A 16,928-nucleotide genomic window follows, 5' to 3' on the forward strand; every position below is an offset into this window, starting at 1 on the left:
TATAAAGAAAACAGGATAAATAAGAAAAGGTTATGTAAAACAATAGAAGAACATAGTTCAGTTGAACAATGGCTGACTATTTTTTAACCATGTTGGTCCTCAGCAGGACGTTCTGAGTGTGATGGAATACATAATTTAAATGTAAGCTTTTATATTATATCAGACCTTGGTTATATAGTAATGTAAATATAAATGTATGGATTTCATTTTACTTAGTGTGTCACAGGCACTGTGGAGAAAGTGTGATGAATTCACAGTAGAATGATTGCATCTCCAAAATAAACAGTAGAATTAATTCTCATAAAAATGAAAAAAATGTTTTTTAAAAGTAGCTAAAATTCTATCAGAAAAAATCACACTGAAGATAGAAAGCAGAAATTAAAATAATTTATTCTTTTGAAACATACAGCATTAAGTGAGTCAAACCTTAAAAAATGCTTTCTAAATGGTTTTAAGAAATGTTCTTTCCCTTTCTTTGATTAGGGAGTTCTTACCTACCAGACCCCTACTCCACTACAGTTCTCTAAATATCTGCTATTAGCTATTAGTAGTACAGAAGAATTTATACTCATCTCTTATTATCACTTACTTTGCTTCTTATTATAGAAACTAACATTTCAAATTCACCCTTCATTATTTAAATTACAGTTGTGTTTAAAGATGTGTTTAACTTCATTCCATTTGGCACTTCAAGCCAAATCACAATACAGTACATATATTGATGATCCAGGCTGTAATTTTTAAAGGTGTGCTGATTTGGGTAGAGTGAGGTGAGTTATATATTGGATACCTGTTGGTACACCACATATAACTCAAACAATGGTTCACTAAAGTTGCTGCTTAGAACCCCTGTTTCATTTTGTTTACAGATTCAGCTGTAGACACAAAGAACCACATTACTACAGGAACAGCATTTGATGTTTGCTGTTTTCAAGAGGCAGTAAGAGAAACTCAGTTTTCTGCTTATGCTTTGCATGATAATATAAATATATATTTTTTGATATTTTCTTTGTACATATGTCTTATCTCTCTGATACAGTGAATACCTAGCTTGTTTACTCTGCAATGCATTAATTATATAGTACCAAAATTTAGAGAACAAATAATTGTGAACAACTATTGCAACACAGTTACAGTATGTAGTCTGTTGTTATGCCTATTTGCTTTGTGTAGAAATGTGGGTACAATGATGTGTAAGAGATGAAATCTCAGCTGAGTCAAACCAGCCACACCTGGAGCAACAGAGATGGAAAAAAGATGAGTAAAACACATGTATAGAAATTGCACAATGGAATAGTTTTGTTTTGAGTTCTATATTGTGTTTTATATTCTGAAACTAGCAAATGATGAAAATCCAAAATACAGATTAATACAACATGATAAAATTCTTTCTGAAAGGGAGTTATAATATATCTTTATAATAAACTTTCCAAACCCAAGGACACTGTTCATTATGAATAAAGAAGCAGACAAAAGGGACAATAAAAAGTAAAACAAATAAAATAAACAAGATCAAACAGATTCTTACAGATGTAGGGCCACTCTCTGGGAAACTCTACAAGTATGTTTGTATGGTCAGATTATTTCATACTCAGCCTTTAAAGGTGTAAAAGAAAAAGAAAGATGGAACATGCTTTACATGTTTCTGGATGTAATAATACTCAGCTGCTCCCAGTTTTCAATTATTTAAGGAATGCCTAAAGCTGAAGGGTGAACTTGACCTACTCTGCACCAAACAAGTCAAAACTGTCTTAATGAATTCCAGTTCCACATTCTATGAGTTTGGCGACAAGGTTGGTAAACGTCAGGCATATCAATTAGATTTAAGGATGCCATAGAGAATGTTTCTGTCCTGACAGATCCTAGTCATATAAATGAGAAATCTAAACAATATCACTCTAATTTATACACCCCAGAATCCACTATTGAGAACTCCACTCCACTGTGCTTTTTCATACACCTCCCCTCCATTACTACTGATTTCCAAAACAGTCTCAGTGTCTCAATCTCAGTGTCTAAGATGATAAAAGCAAGTACTGTAAATCAGTGTAATCTGGAAAGGCCCCTGACCTTTCTGATTGAATTCTACAACACATTTTAATCCCAGCTCTATCCCATCTTAAACTCTGTTTAGAATAATTTCAGTCCAACGCTCCTGCTCCATTTTTAGGCTTCCAATTTACTCCAATTAAAAAAAAATCCGTTAGACTGCAGCTCCCTTGTCCCCTCTCAGTTGAGGTGTTGAGATCTTGATCAAAATACTGACACAGGGATCTGAGGTTTCTCTCTCCTCAGTTCTTGCACTAGACCAAACAAGATTAATTAAGGGCTCATATTCCTTTTTGTAATTTAAGGTGTTTCTGTAATGTACTCACCATCCAGGATGACACCTGGGGTAATCATATAATTAAATATAGAGAATTTGGAGTGGTGATATTTATTTTACTCTCTGGTGACATTTGGGTTTTGTCCAAGTTTTATTTCTTGGACAAGACTGATCTGTCTCCCCTTCTTTTGGTGTCTTTGAGAATATTATGTAAATTAATTCATGGTATGATCTGTGGGGGCATTGTTCAGAAGGATTTTTTAGTATGCAGATGGCCTCCTGTTATATGTATCAAGACCTTCTGCTTAAATCTCTCATATACTTTGTATTTTCAAAAGGTTTGGCAGTCTGTTATGGTAAAGGATAATTTGCAAAAAAGCCAGCTGCCTCCTATTAAATCAGTTGCTGATAAGTTAGATCTCTCAATGTTCAAAACCTACCTATAGAGGGGATTACTTAGAGGTCTAAATATTGCAAGAGCCAGGAATCTCTTTTCACAAAAAAATCAGTTTTACTAGAGCAGGTTAAACAAGATCTGGCCTGCTGGTCAAATCTTTCCCTTTCAAAAGTTTTTCAAATCAATGCAGTCAAGATTAATATACTTGCCAAATTTTTAGATCTTTTCCCAGTGTGTTTCCATTTTCCTTCCTAAAAGTTTTTTTCTTGATTCTCATATAGGCACATTCATATGGAATAACAAGGCTCTTTGTATATGCAAATCTTTTCTACAAAGGCCTAAACAGATGGGTGAGTATGGTGTTGCCTAATTTTCATTTGTATTTGTGGGCTGCAGATATCCATTGTACAGGGTACTGGAATGCAGTATAGCGTGGATCAATACTGAAGCCTGTCATACAGATGAGGCATTCTCCAGGTCAGTGCTGTTTTATTACAATTTGGCAAAGACTTACATTGATGAGCGAACTGATTTCCTAAATATCACAGCTGTGAGGAAATAAGCATCTTGTTGTTGCCTCTACTTCTTATGTTTTTATTTTATTCTTTTACATTGTGTGGAGTTTGTTTGTGTGATGGTTTCCTCCCCTAGTCCAAAGACATACTGGTAGGTCTGGTAGACTTCTAGGAAAATTGGCCTTAATATGACTGTGCATGTGTTGGTGTCTGTGTGTGCCCTGTATTGGACTAATTCCATCCAGGGTGTATTGCACCTGTTGCTTGCCAAGATAGAACCTGGCTCCCCGGTGACCCTACATTGGATAAACCGTTTAGAAAATGATTGGATCTAAATAATTCTGCAGTTAGTAAACTATTCAGTTTTACAAATCAATGAGGTATTGGAAACACTCTACAGGAAGAACAGAATTTTCAAGAAGACAGATATCATTTAAAATCTAGACAAGTGTTGGTTTGTTGTAAAAATAAAATAGAAATATCAGATGGGAAGCACAGAGCTTAAAGACGGTACTTACAAAAAAGTCACTGACACATCTTGTTCATCTTCTATAAACTGTGAGGAGGTAATTAAAACAAACATTATAAGGAGATATCAGTCATAATTGTTGAAGTTAAATTAAAATTCACAATGCATAAGAACATAAACATGGTAACAAATGAGAGGAGGTCATTTAGACTTCAAGGAACTCATCCAAATTTCATGAAGGAAGCCAAGGTATCAGCATCAACCACTGAATGGGAAGCTTTATACTACCATGACAATTTGAGATAAGAAAACCCTTTTATTCTTGGCTATAAATCACTTTCTACTTGTATCCCCTGGTTCAGGTTTCACTGTTCTGAAGAATTCCATTGTATTGACATTGTCAAAACGTTGATGTATTTTGAATCCCTGAATCATATCTCTGTTACACCCTGAGTATAAGGGGTGGGCCAGAAGGTGAAATGGACCCAAGAGCAAGGGCGTTAGTCCAGGGGTAGTAGCCGGCCTATGCACGAGAATAGACTCTGCGTCACAGGAATAAGTGCAGATAAGAAAATCAGATATAGGATAGGGCTGGTATGTCTGCACTTGGAGCTGGGCAGGACAGGATGCATCTCACTGGCTTGGTCTGCCAGGAGGTGAACCAGGTACCAGGCTGAGAGGATTGTGTTCTCTTCATAGGGGTCTCCAGAAACCAGGACAAGCGTGTGGGCCAACTGAGGACCAGGTCCAGTGCAGAGCCCTAGAAGCAGATCAGGTAAGAACAGGGGGCAGGCAGACAGGCTAGCAGGCTGAAGCAGAGTCCAGAGAGCAGAGATGGAGCTCAGGGCTGTGACATTGAGTTAGTACATGGGGTCCCTTGGTTTCCTAGTTTTTCCTGGTTTGGCTTTGCTTGTGTTTTGATTCCTTCTTGTTCCCTACCGTGTTCCTTTATTACCCCCCCTAGGCTTTGGTTTATGTTTTTTTTTTACTTCAGCCTCTGGCTTTGAACTTGAACTAAATGACCATGTACTTGGATTGTGTTTGCCTGCACCACAGTTTAATGTCCTGGCTAGCCCGGCCTCCAGCCTCCAGCCTCCAGGCTACAACTAGATCCCAGTGTGTGCAGCATGCTCCCTCCAGTTCCAGTAATGAACAGCTTTTTGTAATCTCACCACTTCATCTGGCAAATGGATTCTCTACACTCCAGGAGTTTGCCACGAGGCCCACCTCAGAAGCGTGATGTAACATAATGACTGAGCCTGTAGACATAAACCCACCGGGTTCAGATGAGATTAGTCTGATACTAGCCAGCCACAAATCCGCCCTGAGAGAACAGCAAAACAGCATCTCAGAAGAGAGCTATACAGTAACTGTGTGCAGCCATGCTCAACATGCAGCAGAACCTTTCGTTTCTCGGCTCCAACCAGTGTACCATCTTATGGGGCCGACTGATGTGTTATGTCAGAAAGTGGGGCCACCTGTTTAGTGAACTGGGGAATGAATCTGTAATAATAACTGACTGAATAATTGTAATAGTAACTTGACCAGACCCAAGAAAGACGTCACTTGGGTTTTAGTCTTAGGCACTGTCCAGTCACAGATGGCTTTGTCCTTGTCAACCCGGGATCGGATCTGTCCCTCACCCACAACATAGCCCAAATATTAAGATGGATTTATGTGCAGATGTGCTTTGACTAGGGAGGTGAGGATAACATGACAGTGTTCTCGATGTGAGTTCCAGTCCTCACTGAAAATCACCAGATTGTCAAGGTAAGCCACAGCATATGGGAGCTGCGGTCTTAATAACTAGTCCATCAATCACTGGAAGGTGTTCAGAGCTCCATGGAGCTCCATGGATCTGCCAGTACCCTTTGTTAAGCCCAGGGTGGTGATGTACATTTCCTTTCCTAAGTCTCTCCAGAAGATGATATAAAAGTGCCAGGTTTGGGAATATTAACAACAGGGGTGGACCAGGGGTTGGTATCTCTTTGATAATGTCCAGATCCAACATGTTCTGGATATGATGAGGTGAAACCCTCACAACAACTCCAGGGGGCATCTCAAATGGATACTGAAGGAGATGTGTACACCCCGGTAGGCTTGAGAAAAGATGATTGTCCTAGCATAGGGTAGTGGTCATATCCTTGTTGTCTTTTGGTGAGAGATGAGGGGAGAGATATATTGATTTTTCCACCAGTAGAGCACAAGGACAGCACATGTGTATGGGGTTAAGGTGCATTTCTTAAAGTTGTTTTGAGTCAGTCTCTCCTGAAATTTATTCAGGTAGGCGAGGACATTACGTGAAGTGAGACGTTGACTTCGTTGACTGAGGTGAGGATTCCACGGGGTTGTATCCCATAAAATAACTCAAATGGAGAGACCCCATTGAGGCCCTGGACACCTTCCTGTTAGCAAACATTAGAAGGTGTAAGAACTGGTCCCAGTCTTTTCTCTCCGTTTGATCCACCTTCTTCAACATTTGTTTAAGGGTTTGGTTGAAACGCTCCATCAGGCCATCAGCTTGGGGTTGCTATACTGATATGCTTAAGAATTAAAAGTTAAGAAGATCTGCAAATTCCTGCATCAGGTGCAAGGTAAATGGGGTTCTCTGGTTTTGGGGACCTAGAAGATCCATAGCAATGCGGGTAAAAGGTTCCACAATAATGGGTAGTGGCTGTAACTGGCTTCAGAGAACTAACAGTCAGGACAGTTAGTGCCCTTTCTCGTGTTTTGTCTAGCTTAACTACTTACGCTGACACATGGCCCAGGGAAGCATCCTTTACTTGGTCTCGCTGGAAATAGACCGCCAGATTCTTTGTTTTAGTAAGTGATGAAGGAGTCTTCAGAGCTCTACATCTATGCAGAGAAAGAGAAGGGGAAGAATCTTCAGTGTTAAGAGTCTGTTTCTGTAGCAATTCCTTTGCCTCCATGTTTTCCAACGCAGTCCTGTGAAGGGAAAATCTTACTACCTCGGGAGACACGAAACACAGGGCTCTCCTTGGGGTGACTAGTGCTTGTAGTAAGTGACTGTTCTAGAAAAGGACAAGGTTTGGAGAGATGACGGTCTGCTTGATCTTCTTACTGATCCTTTGAGGAAGTGTGGATGATGTCACAGTCCATTCTTGTACTCTCCTCGGCAAGACACTCATCTGCCTCATGTCCTTTCACACACTGGGGACAGCAGAGTGGTCACAATGAAGGTTCTAAGGTTCAGCTTGGGAAGGAAATGGCCATCCATGGGTTCGTTCAGAAATGGACCCCTTGACCACTTCTCATCTCCGCTTTGTCCCCTTCATTGAGTTGTTCCTGACAAAGAGAGGACCCCCCCTTGGAATCCCTGATGATGTCACCTGCTGACAGGTGTCTCTCTAAGGTAGCAATGAAGTCATTAGCAGTTTGAGGATCCTTTTGTGTGATAGTTTATTGCACTTTAGGGAGCAGCTGTCATAGTTAAGTTTCAAGTACTATTCATTCTACTCTTCTGTTGAGTGTTAAGGTTTCTGGTTCCAAACACTTTTTTTGTAGATCAAATCATACATTTGGAAGCAATCTGAGATATGTGGATCATAATGCCACTGATGGAAATGTGTCCAGACTCGTGTCTTGACCCCATTAAGGTGAGAATTTCAGCTTTGAGCAGCTTATAGTCTATAGTTGTTGTGCTTTCAAGGTCATAATAAGCCTTCTGTACTTTGCCACAAAGTCAAAGAGCCACGATACTCATCCAAAGGGCAAGGTCTGTAAAAGGGCATCTTCTGTAAAACGTGACTAGGCTGGACTTAGACCTGAACTGGGGTGACCAATTCACGAGAAGAGGTTGTAATTTTCTCCACAGATCTGATGACACAGATCTTGAGTCGCTGTGACCTATTCCTGCATGCCTCCTGGAGCATTGTGAGCTATACTTGCTAAGTATCCTGGGCTTGATGCTGCATCCCATTAGCTTCAGATGAAAGATAAGGTGAGGGCTTGGACTGCTTCCTCCAGCAGTCTGTCTAAAATTTTTTTTTCTCTTGTTCACAGAGACAAAGTGCACCTGATCTGAGGAGCTGTTGGCATGGTTCTGGGACAAACAGGGAAGTATACCGCATGAGTATCTAATATAGCTCTTTCAATTAAGGTAGTAGGTGTTGGTAGTGAACCTATGATTGCATATTCATGCGGCTGTCAGGGAAGAGAGCAAAAGTGTCACATTCTTCGACTTCGTGGGCCATCTAGTGAGAACTAGCAGAGTCATAGGATGATGGATATCTCCTCTGTGGCACATTGGTTATAAAAGTTATATCTCAAGATGAAAGCAGCACAAACTGGATGGTTTTAAAGGTGCTGCAGTACAATAATTCTTTAGGTTTCTGGTTTCTTTTAGCAAATTGCTGAATAAGATCCTTTGATCAAAATGCCACTGACAAAAAAACAAACAAGATACAGTACATCAGCCAAACAGACTCTCATTTGTAACAATTCTTATGTTGTTGTCCTTCTCAAAACTGCTTCAAATGTATAGCTCAAATGCAACATTGAGATGCCAGTCCATCACAGAGCAGACACATACAAATATGAACACACTCGCACCAGGGCCAATTTTACCGAAGCTGATTACTCTACAGTATGTCTTTGAACTGTGGGAGGAAACCAACGTACCCAGCACAAATTCATATGAACAAAGGGAGAACATACTGTACAAACTGTACTCAGACAGCACACCCCAGGTCTGGAATTGAATCCAGGGCCCCACCATTATGAGCCAGCAACACTAAGCACTGCACCACTGAGCTTCCCAATGAAAATTCTTCATTTTTACTTTTTCTTAGAAGTTGTATTATTATTCTACTGATATATTCCCATTAAAGAATGTTCATAAACCATTTCTAATTCAACAAAATAGGACATCATTGGGTGGTGGTGGGGGTACTATAATAGACACTACAGATTGTTACTTCAAAGAAAGTTTCCAAACACGAACTTCACTGGACAAAACATTTTAGAATAAAAAGTTGTTAAGGAAAATACAATTCAACAACCAAGTGCTAACTTATTGTTGGTGTATAAAAAGTAATCACTGTGTTTTAAGTATACATTTGAAGGTGGTTCAGTTTCCTCCCACACTCCAAAAGCATACTTTTCGATTAAAGTATTAAACTGTTTTTTGGAGAAAAAAAATGATCTTGTGTGTCTGTTTCAGTTTGTGCCCTGTAATGGACTGGTATCCCATCCAGGGTTTATCCCACCTTGCTCCTGTTGTGTTCTGGGTTAGGTTTAAAAAAAACCATGACACTACACTGGATAAAGACCTTTGGATGGACAGATTGATATTGACATTACAGAGGTAACCATATTTATTCTACTATTATTGCATACAGTGACATTTCACCTAATGTGTTAGTATGTGTTGTTAAAGTAATCTTGTTCAACTAAAAGAATTTAGGTTTGCCATAACAAAGCGGTAGAAATATTTTGTGGTGGGTTAAGGTGGAGCCAGAGCCTCTCTTAGCAAGCAACAGGCACAAGGTGGGAAAACCATGCATATTATAGAAGAGCACACAAACTCCACACTGGTAGCACCCCAGAACTGAACCCAGGGCAATGGGCTCTGGTGCCTCCTAATAACAATAGTTGATATATAAATATAGACAGTTATGGGTGATTGAACAATGAAGAGTGTATTGATTTATTTGATCTATTGAATGACTTTTTTATTACTGCTTATGCATCTTTCCATGCCTTTTCTGCTTTCTATTTTATAGCCAGTTACTGCAGTTCACACCCTTGAAAGAACTTTGAACTTGGTTATAACTCTATCAGGCCTTAAAAGATGAGGTCTGGATGGAATTGATTTTGGCATAAACCGACAGAAGGGCTCCTAGCCAGGTTGCTGTGGAAACAGAAAAAATTCAAAAAGAGGACACAAGACTCTTAATCTTGAAGTCCAGTGGTTGCCATGGTGATTTCCTTATTTGGCAGAGGGTTACTGTGATGAAGATGAGGGGCACTAAGATAATGTATTATGAGATGTAAAAAGGTGAGAAGGTGGGATGGCAAGATACTAAATACTGTAATTGTAATAATGAGCATTATGTTCAGCAATTAGGTCTAGGTATGTTTTTCTAAAATTGGGGAAAGTTGAATTAGCCACCCATATTAGAAATGTATCATCATTGGAAAGCTTGCTTTTGTTCTTAAGATTCCATTTGTGTCTGCTTATGAAACTCCCAGTGTTTGCGTATCGAGAATTACAAGGAACAAGTCTCACTGCTGTTTCATCTTTTCCTGATTGCCTTAACTCAGTGGTTCTCAAACTGTGGTACGCGTACCGGCAGTGGTACGTGGAGTGCCGCCAGGTGGTACGCCAAATGACCCTGGAACTGTATCGTGTGCGCTGAAAAATCGGGACGGGTTTTCATATTTTGTATTTTAATACGTGTCGAATACGCAGCCTATGTACTACGATACAGTGCGCGCTAATACTTCAGTGGACACAATAGATACTCTGTAATTCTATACCACTCTATAGGAATGCGTGCTACAGATGCAAGTGACCAATTGTATTTAAAAAAAGCTACTGTATCTCCAGCAAATAGGGAGAAAGGAGAATGTGCATGATTTTGGAACAATGCCAACGTTGTAAACACAGGAATGCAAAGATATACGTGCTCCGAACGCAGGTAATCTTGTGAGCACACGAAAGCGTGATAACAGAAAAATATTTAAGAACTGTTCTAATTTGAGAAAAATACACCGAACTTCTCTGTGTTTCGCTCCCATGCGCATGAAATAAAAACTTTAAATAAATAAGGAAATAAAAACAGAAACGCGGAAAAATGCAAGCTTGCGGATTGCTTAAGCAGGTAAGCTACACTATTTTTGAAGAACCTTATTTACCGTTGGCAAAAGAGCTGACACATATTATGTGTAGAGAAAAAGCTGCTAAACAGCTCGACCTGCTGCCCCCCTCCCCCTGAAAGACACAGTCATTCATAGAATTATTGAAATGAAGGATTATATCAAAAATACACTGATAGAGCGCGTTAAGATGAGCAAATGTTTTTCACTGCAATTAGATGAGTCTGTAGTCGATTTGGCCAATTTGCTCGTTTACGTTAGATACGAGTTTGAGGGCATGTCCCATGAAGACTTTCTGTTCTGTAAACCGCCACCAACAGGAACTACAGGAGAGCACATATTTCAGCTTCTGAATGAATTTATCAAAGAGAATGGCCTCGACTGGATAAAATGCATCTGAGTTTGTACAGACAGTGCTAGAGCAATGACAAGCCGACATAACGGTGTAGTTGCACGGATAGATAGGTTGCTCCAGAAATGAATGGGCGCATTACAACATCCACCGCGAGACCTTTGCCATCAAGAAAATGCCTGACGATTTAATATCTGTTAGACTCTGTTGTGAATTGTATCAAGGCTCAAAAAATTAATTCACATCTGCTTTGCTCAACTAAACAGGCTCACCCCTCTCACTGAAATTTTTATTAGTTGTTGTTAATGTTTTTTTTCTGTAAAACACTTTGAGAAGCCACCTTTAAAGGCGCTATATCAAATAAAGTTTATTATTATAATATTTATTATATGTATGTGTGAGTGTGTGTGCACGTGTGCTCATGTTGGTCATTGAGAATTTCTGGGGTTCCTATGAGAAGATGACTTGTAGGTGGTACTTGGATGCTTTGGTTGGATTAGGGGTGGTACTTGGTCCAAAAAGTTTGAGAACCACTGCCTTAACTCAATCCTTGCAATGGTACAACTTAGCTCGTCTGTGTAAAGCCTTAAGAATGTCTCTGATATAGGCTACTTTACTAGACACTATAGCCTGGCTCTTAAAAACCAACCAGGATATCATACATTGTGTCCGATTTGACACCCAGTTATGAAGTGTCCTATGCTTCAGTCCCTCTCTTTCCATAACCCCAAGCTACAGATGCAGCCATTCAAAGTGCGCTGTACAGACACGTACTGGAGGTAATTGGCTACGGTTATATTCGTGTACTGTGACATTTCTTTGAATAAATAGAATAGCAATATTATGGACAATTAATTTACTTTTATATTTTTACATATCACAATATGATAGAATTTAAGTCATTATAATAACAATGAATAGTCACCTATGCGTTACAATATAAACATTTCTATTGATTTAAATCACGTTTTAGTTTATTAATTTGGGTGTCTCGTCTTGCCAGAAAGCTCTAAATTGCATTTTGAGTGAGGTTTTTGACTTCTTTTAAATTTCAACCCATAAATAAAGCTGATACTGTTTAGACTTAATTATTTTAAACTGTATTACAGCAGCACAATGCACAATGCAACGTAAATTGCAAAAATGCACTTGGAATCTGTCCAATCCCTACTTTGTCAGGCATTTTCTTTTACTGTAACGGACATAAAAACCCCCTTGCTTTTAACAGAGCGTTTCTTAATTTAGAACTTCGAAAATTATTTAAACTGTGACACTTATCATTCAAGTAACGTGCTAATGTAGTCAACAAGCATACTTTTAGAATTTGATTAAAAGGGAATATAATATGGAATCACGTATCTAAAGAAATTAATAACGATATAAATATATTCATGTACGGCAACACAATAATAGTACACGCTGTACATTGTCTGTTGATAATGTTTCTGTAGTGCTTTTTCAGCACTCTGCATGTGACCTTTCTGGTGGCACTGTGGGTTAGATTCCTGACTTCCACGTCACACAGTCTGTGACCGAATCCTGCTGGAGCCATGACTTTTTTTTTAACAAACATTTCTTTGAAAAAATGAAACGTTTCCCTTGGTCAGAGATTAAATAAAACCTCACTCGCACCAAACAAATTTGTATTTCTAAATATCACAACATGATCGAATTTGAGTCATTTTAATAACAATGAATAGTCACCTATGCGTTACAATATAAACATTTATATTGATTTAAATTGCAAATGCGTGTTTAAATATGTGTTTTTTTATTCACAATCAGACAAATGTAACATAAATTGATATCTTTATTTTCTAAGTATCTGAATAAACTTTAAGCATAGCTTTCTCCCCGTTTAGATTTATTTTTCTTGGGATCTTGGGATCAAAAGTGGAAAGATTAGATTGTAATCATTTTTATTTTTTAAATACATTTTAGAAAAGTGTAATCTATACTAAAAAGCTGTACACCACCTGCTATAAAGATACATATTGTAATACTTTCGGGCTCGGATAGGACGGACACAAGAACTCAGATTTGCGGAGTTAAATCTCAACAAAACAACAACAAATCTCAATATCAATATCTCAGTATCGTAATACAAACCAAAAACTCTCTCAAATTCCTCCAATTATCATAATCCCGCCCCTTATGCAAAACCAAACCCTCCTCCCTTCCCAGTTTATCCTCTTTATCATAAACAAAATCCAGCTCAATTTTCAACATAATACTCAACAACTGTAATTCACAAACAGCCAGAACGTGTAACTCCACATTCCCAAATAGACCTCATTTCCATAGCCCCGCCCCCTATGCAAAACCAATATCCCTCCCCTGTTCTCTCTCTCCACTGGCGTTTGTAATCGTCTTTATTTTTAAATAAATTTAAGCAAAGTCATGTATTTGAAAAATATTAAGATTCTATATTTATGTCTTTATTTAGTGGTTTCATTAGTGACAAAGGCTAAACTTTCTTGGAAAAATGTCTTTTATGTAAACCATGTTTGCTATTAATTCATTTAGGGCTAGAATATGTTCATTGTCTTCCAATGAAAGAAGGGTTCCTTTCGCCGTAGTCAAGTTGACATTAGAAGCTTGCCATGCCCGGACTGTTACACCAACGCATTAGCATGTTAAAGCGATTTCATTGAGGAGCCTAGCTTTCTTAACTAGTAAGTACTGTACTTTTGGAGGGGGGGGGGGTGTCTTTCGCTGGAAATCTTGCCCCCTTCTACTTTGAAAATACCTGTGAAACCGGTTTAATTCGTCACAACCAGCACTCCCGCAGAGAAGGGGGTTGTACTCGTTAATGTCTAAGCCGGAATACATCATTATATCTTATTTTGTATTTCTATAAAAAAATTGTTTGCCCAGCCTGACACTATTGTTGTTATTGTTTTTATCCTGTAAAGCGCTTTGAGGAGCACAGCTTTCTCACCCCTTAGATTACTTTTTGATACCATCCTTACACAAAGCAGAAACGTCTTGTATTTTCCAATGACATACAAGTGGAAAGATTACAGATTTTAATAATCTTTTTTCTGAACCAGGGAAAATCTGATCATGTTTCTCTATAACAATAATAAAAAACTTTATTTTACATATCACCTTTAAAAGTGGCATCTCAAAGCAATACAGTAGATGTAAACCACAGATTACAAAGTAAATACCCAGACAAACACAAACACTTTTTTAATAAAATGCTTTTATTCATTCAGCAGAGAGAGAGCGTAAAACCTGGGCGTAAGAGCTGTTCCTTTTTCTGATCACTCACTCTCTGGATACACGTCTCACCTGTCCTGTTCTTTGTTTTCCTAATTTGCTGATTATGCCTTCTGCGATCCACTCCTGCCCTCACACCTAAAGAAGACTATTTTAAATTTCTTTGTGCGGTCCATTGTGCAATTAACCCTTGTATGTGCTGTCCTTAAGGTGATATCACATAAAGGTGATATGTAAAATAATGTTTTTTATTACTGTTATAGAGAAACATGATCAGATTTTCCCCGGTTCAGAAAAAAAGATCTAAAGTATGCTACTTTGTCACTAGTATACTTTTAATACAGTCTTTGCTGTGCTCTTGAGGATCCTTGTGATATTTCGAGCTCTCGTTGAATGATAAGTGTCGCAGTTTAAGTAATTTTCGTAGTTCGAAATTATGAAATGCTCTGTTAACAGTATCAGCTTTATTTATGGGTTGCAATTTAAAAGAAGTCAAAAACCTCACTCAAAATGCAATTTAGAGCTTTCTGGCAAGAGGAGACACCCAAATTAATAAACTAAAACGTGATTTAAATCAATATAAATGTTTATATTGTAACGCATAGGTGACTATTCATTGTTATTATAATGACTTAAATTCTATCATGTTGTGATATGTAAAAATATAAAAGTCAATTAATTGTCCATAATATTGCTATTCTATTTATTCAAAGAAATGTCACAGTACACGAATATAATCCTATCGTTATTAATTTCTTTAGATCCGCGATTCCATATTGTATTAGCAGAAAAGCTTAAAACTACCACTTTTTTACACGCTATTTCACATGTTAGTGTCACGATTATAGTCCCCCCTCCTTAAGGGTGCTCCAGCCCTTTCAGTTTAGACTTCATTCTGTGCACCTGATCCCTTTTACCCAGCCCACCTTAAAAGCCAGGCGCTGACGCTCATCCTGGCTCTGCATCTGGTTTCCGCACCGTGCGAGTCCGGGACCTGGAAGCGCCTGGTCCCGTTAAGGTTTTAATCTCTGTTCCCGTTCCTGTTCCCTGTCCGCCGGTTCCGACCCGGTTCATGGTTTTAATTCCTTGTTTGGACGGATCTCCTGGCTATGGACTTACTCTTGTGTTTTTGGATACCCTCTATGGATTACTCTTTTGGATTGTTTGCCTCGGCCACACCTCCCCCTTGCACCAGCGCACTTTGGACATGCCCCCCCCCCCTGTTTTCAGCCCCGTATTCTGGCATGACGTTTCCCTAGCGTTTCCCCACTTCTTCGGATTGTGTCGTCCGCATAGGGTCCAGAAAGAACTGTTCGTTACAGTTAGTTAAAGACTTCGATGCTTAAAATGTTTAGGGAGAAATGGAATACCGGTGTGTATTTTTTCTTTAAAGTACCGATTCCTGGAATCTGACTGGCTGACACCCTTCTGAAGTGGTTCCATAATATCTGGTATACGGAAAAGAAAGCGTTGATAAAAAAAGCCTGGATTCTCATGTATCTGATACAAGTATCTTTTAATACAGTCTTTGCTGTGCTCTTGAGGATCCTTGTGATATTTTGAGCTCTGGTTGAATGATAAGTGTTGCAGTTTAAATAATTTTCGTAGTTAGAAATTATGAAACGCTCTGTTAAAAGCAAAGGAGTTTTTATGTCTGTTGCAGTAAAAGAAAATGCCTGACAAAGTGGGGCTTGGACAGATTCCAAGTGCTTGTACAAATGTGCTAAAGAAATGATACTTTGAGTTTACAGCTTGTCCAAAGTCATTCATTATTAATACTATTAGTAATATCTTCAGCAAAGGCTTTGATGCAAAAATATTTCTGATAAAGGTAGGTTGTGTACTTTTGTCCAACTGAGCAATCTTGCTTTCATAAAATATACCAACTTTTTAATGACTGATGATTAACATGCTGTAATACACAGTTTAAATTTAAAAGCTCAAATGCTGTACATGAGAGGTTAAGCTTTATTGGCTCCTCCTGGCAGTTTTACAAGGTGATGCTGGATACTTTCCGGCATGATGTCAAATGATGCGATTAACCCCGTGATACTGCGTGATACTGCGACACGCCCACCGGGGTATACCGCGAAATACCCCACCCATTTTGAATGGCTGCATCTGTAATTGAACATGTGACTGAGACCACTGTCTGAGCATCAAGAAAATTAGTTAATGAAATTAAGTTAAAGAAACACTAGGCTGCAACAATGATTACATAAACATAATTCTGCCAATATGTTTCCCTGCCAAAATATTACCTGTTCAGTGAAATGAATACAATTGGACTTTTGTCAATAAGTCTGTATATCAATGTACATCATGAGCAAGAGAACTGAGTTTCTCCCCACCTCTGTCTCACTCATGGATGAACTGTTTAGATTCGAGCTTGAGTGACTATGCAACAGTTTGCACACAAAATTTAAGTGGAAACTTTCTATTGTTGAGGGGTCATCTTCAGCAACTGTTTCCTGAGGCATGTTTTAGAGGGACATATTTTGAAAGGTACTACAAATAGGAAGCCAGTACCTGTTGATTAGTGTAGTCAGTCTCACACTTCTACTGAAAATCCAGACTTTTGTCAATGTTTCCAAAAGTTAACTGGTTAGTAATTGAGCAATCTTGCTTCATGATCCAGGCCCTGGGTTGAGGTTTTATTCCACTACTACTTAATTTCATGAGGTAAACAGGTATACAAACCCTGCCTTATTCCAGTAAAGAAAAGGGAGTTTTTATATGCAGTTATCCCATGCTACTCTACTAATAAAAAGGTATCTGTCACATCTCTGAACATTAGGGTCTTT

At 38.6% G+C, this 16,928-nt stretch overlaps 1 pseudogene across 1 annotated transcript in view; it reads right to left on the bottom strand.

Annotated features, from left to right (window-relative positions):
• Positions 1-988: 988 nt before the first annotated feature.
• LOC148647016 (major histocompatibility complex class I-related protein 1-like) overlaps positions 989-16,928 on the bottom strand; it is a 93,952-nt pseudogene continuing 78,012 nt past the window's right edge. The window contains exons 7-8 of the transcript XR_015927792.1: positions 3,757-3,794; positions 989-1,232 (exon numbers count right to left, since the gene is read on the bottom strand). The product of XR_015927792.1 is annotated as a major histocompatibility complex class I-related protein 1-like (transcript). The remainder of the gene's footprint in view (positions 1,233-3,756; positions 3,795-16,928) is intronic.

This window comes from Lepisosteus platostomus, chromosome 16 (assembly GCF_059453375.1).
Source record: "Lepisosteus platostomus isolate fLepPlt1 chromosome 16, fLepPlt1.hap1, whole genome shotgun sequence".
Lineage (NCBI taxonomy): Eukaryota > Metazoa > Chordata > Actinopteri > Semionotiformes > Lepisosteidae > Lepisosteus > Lepisosteus platostomus.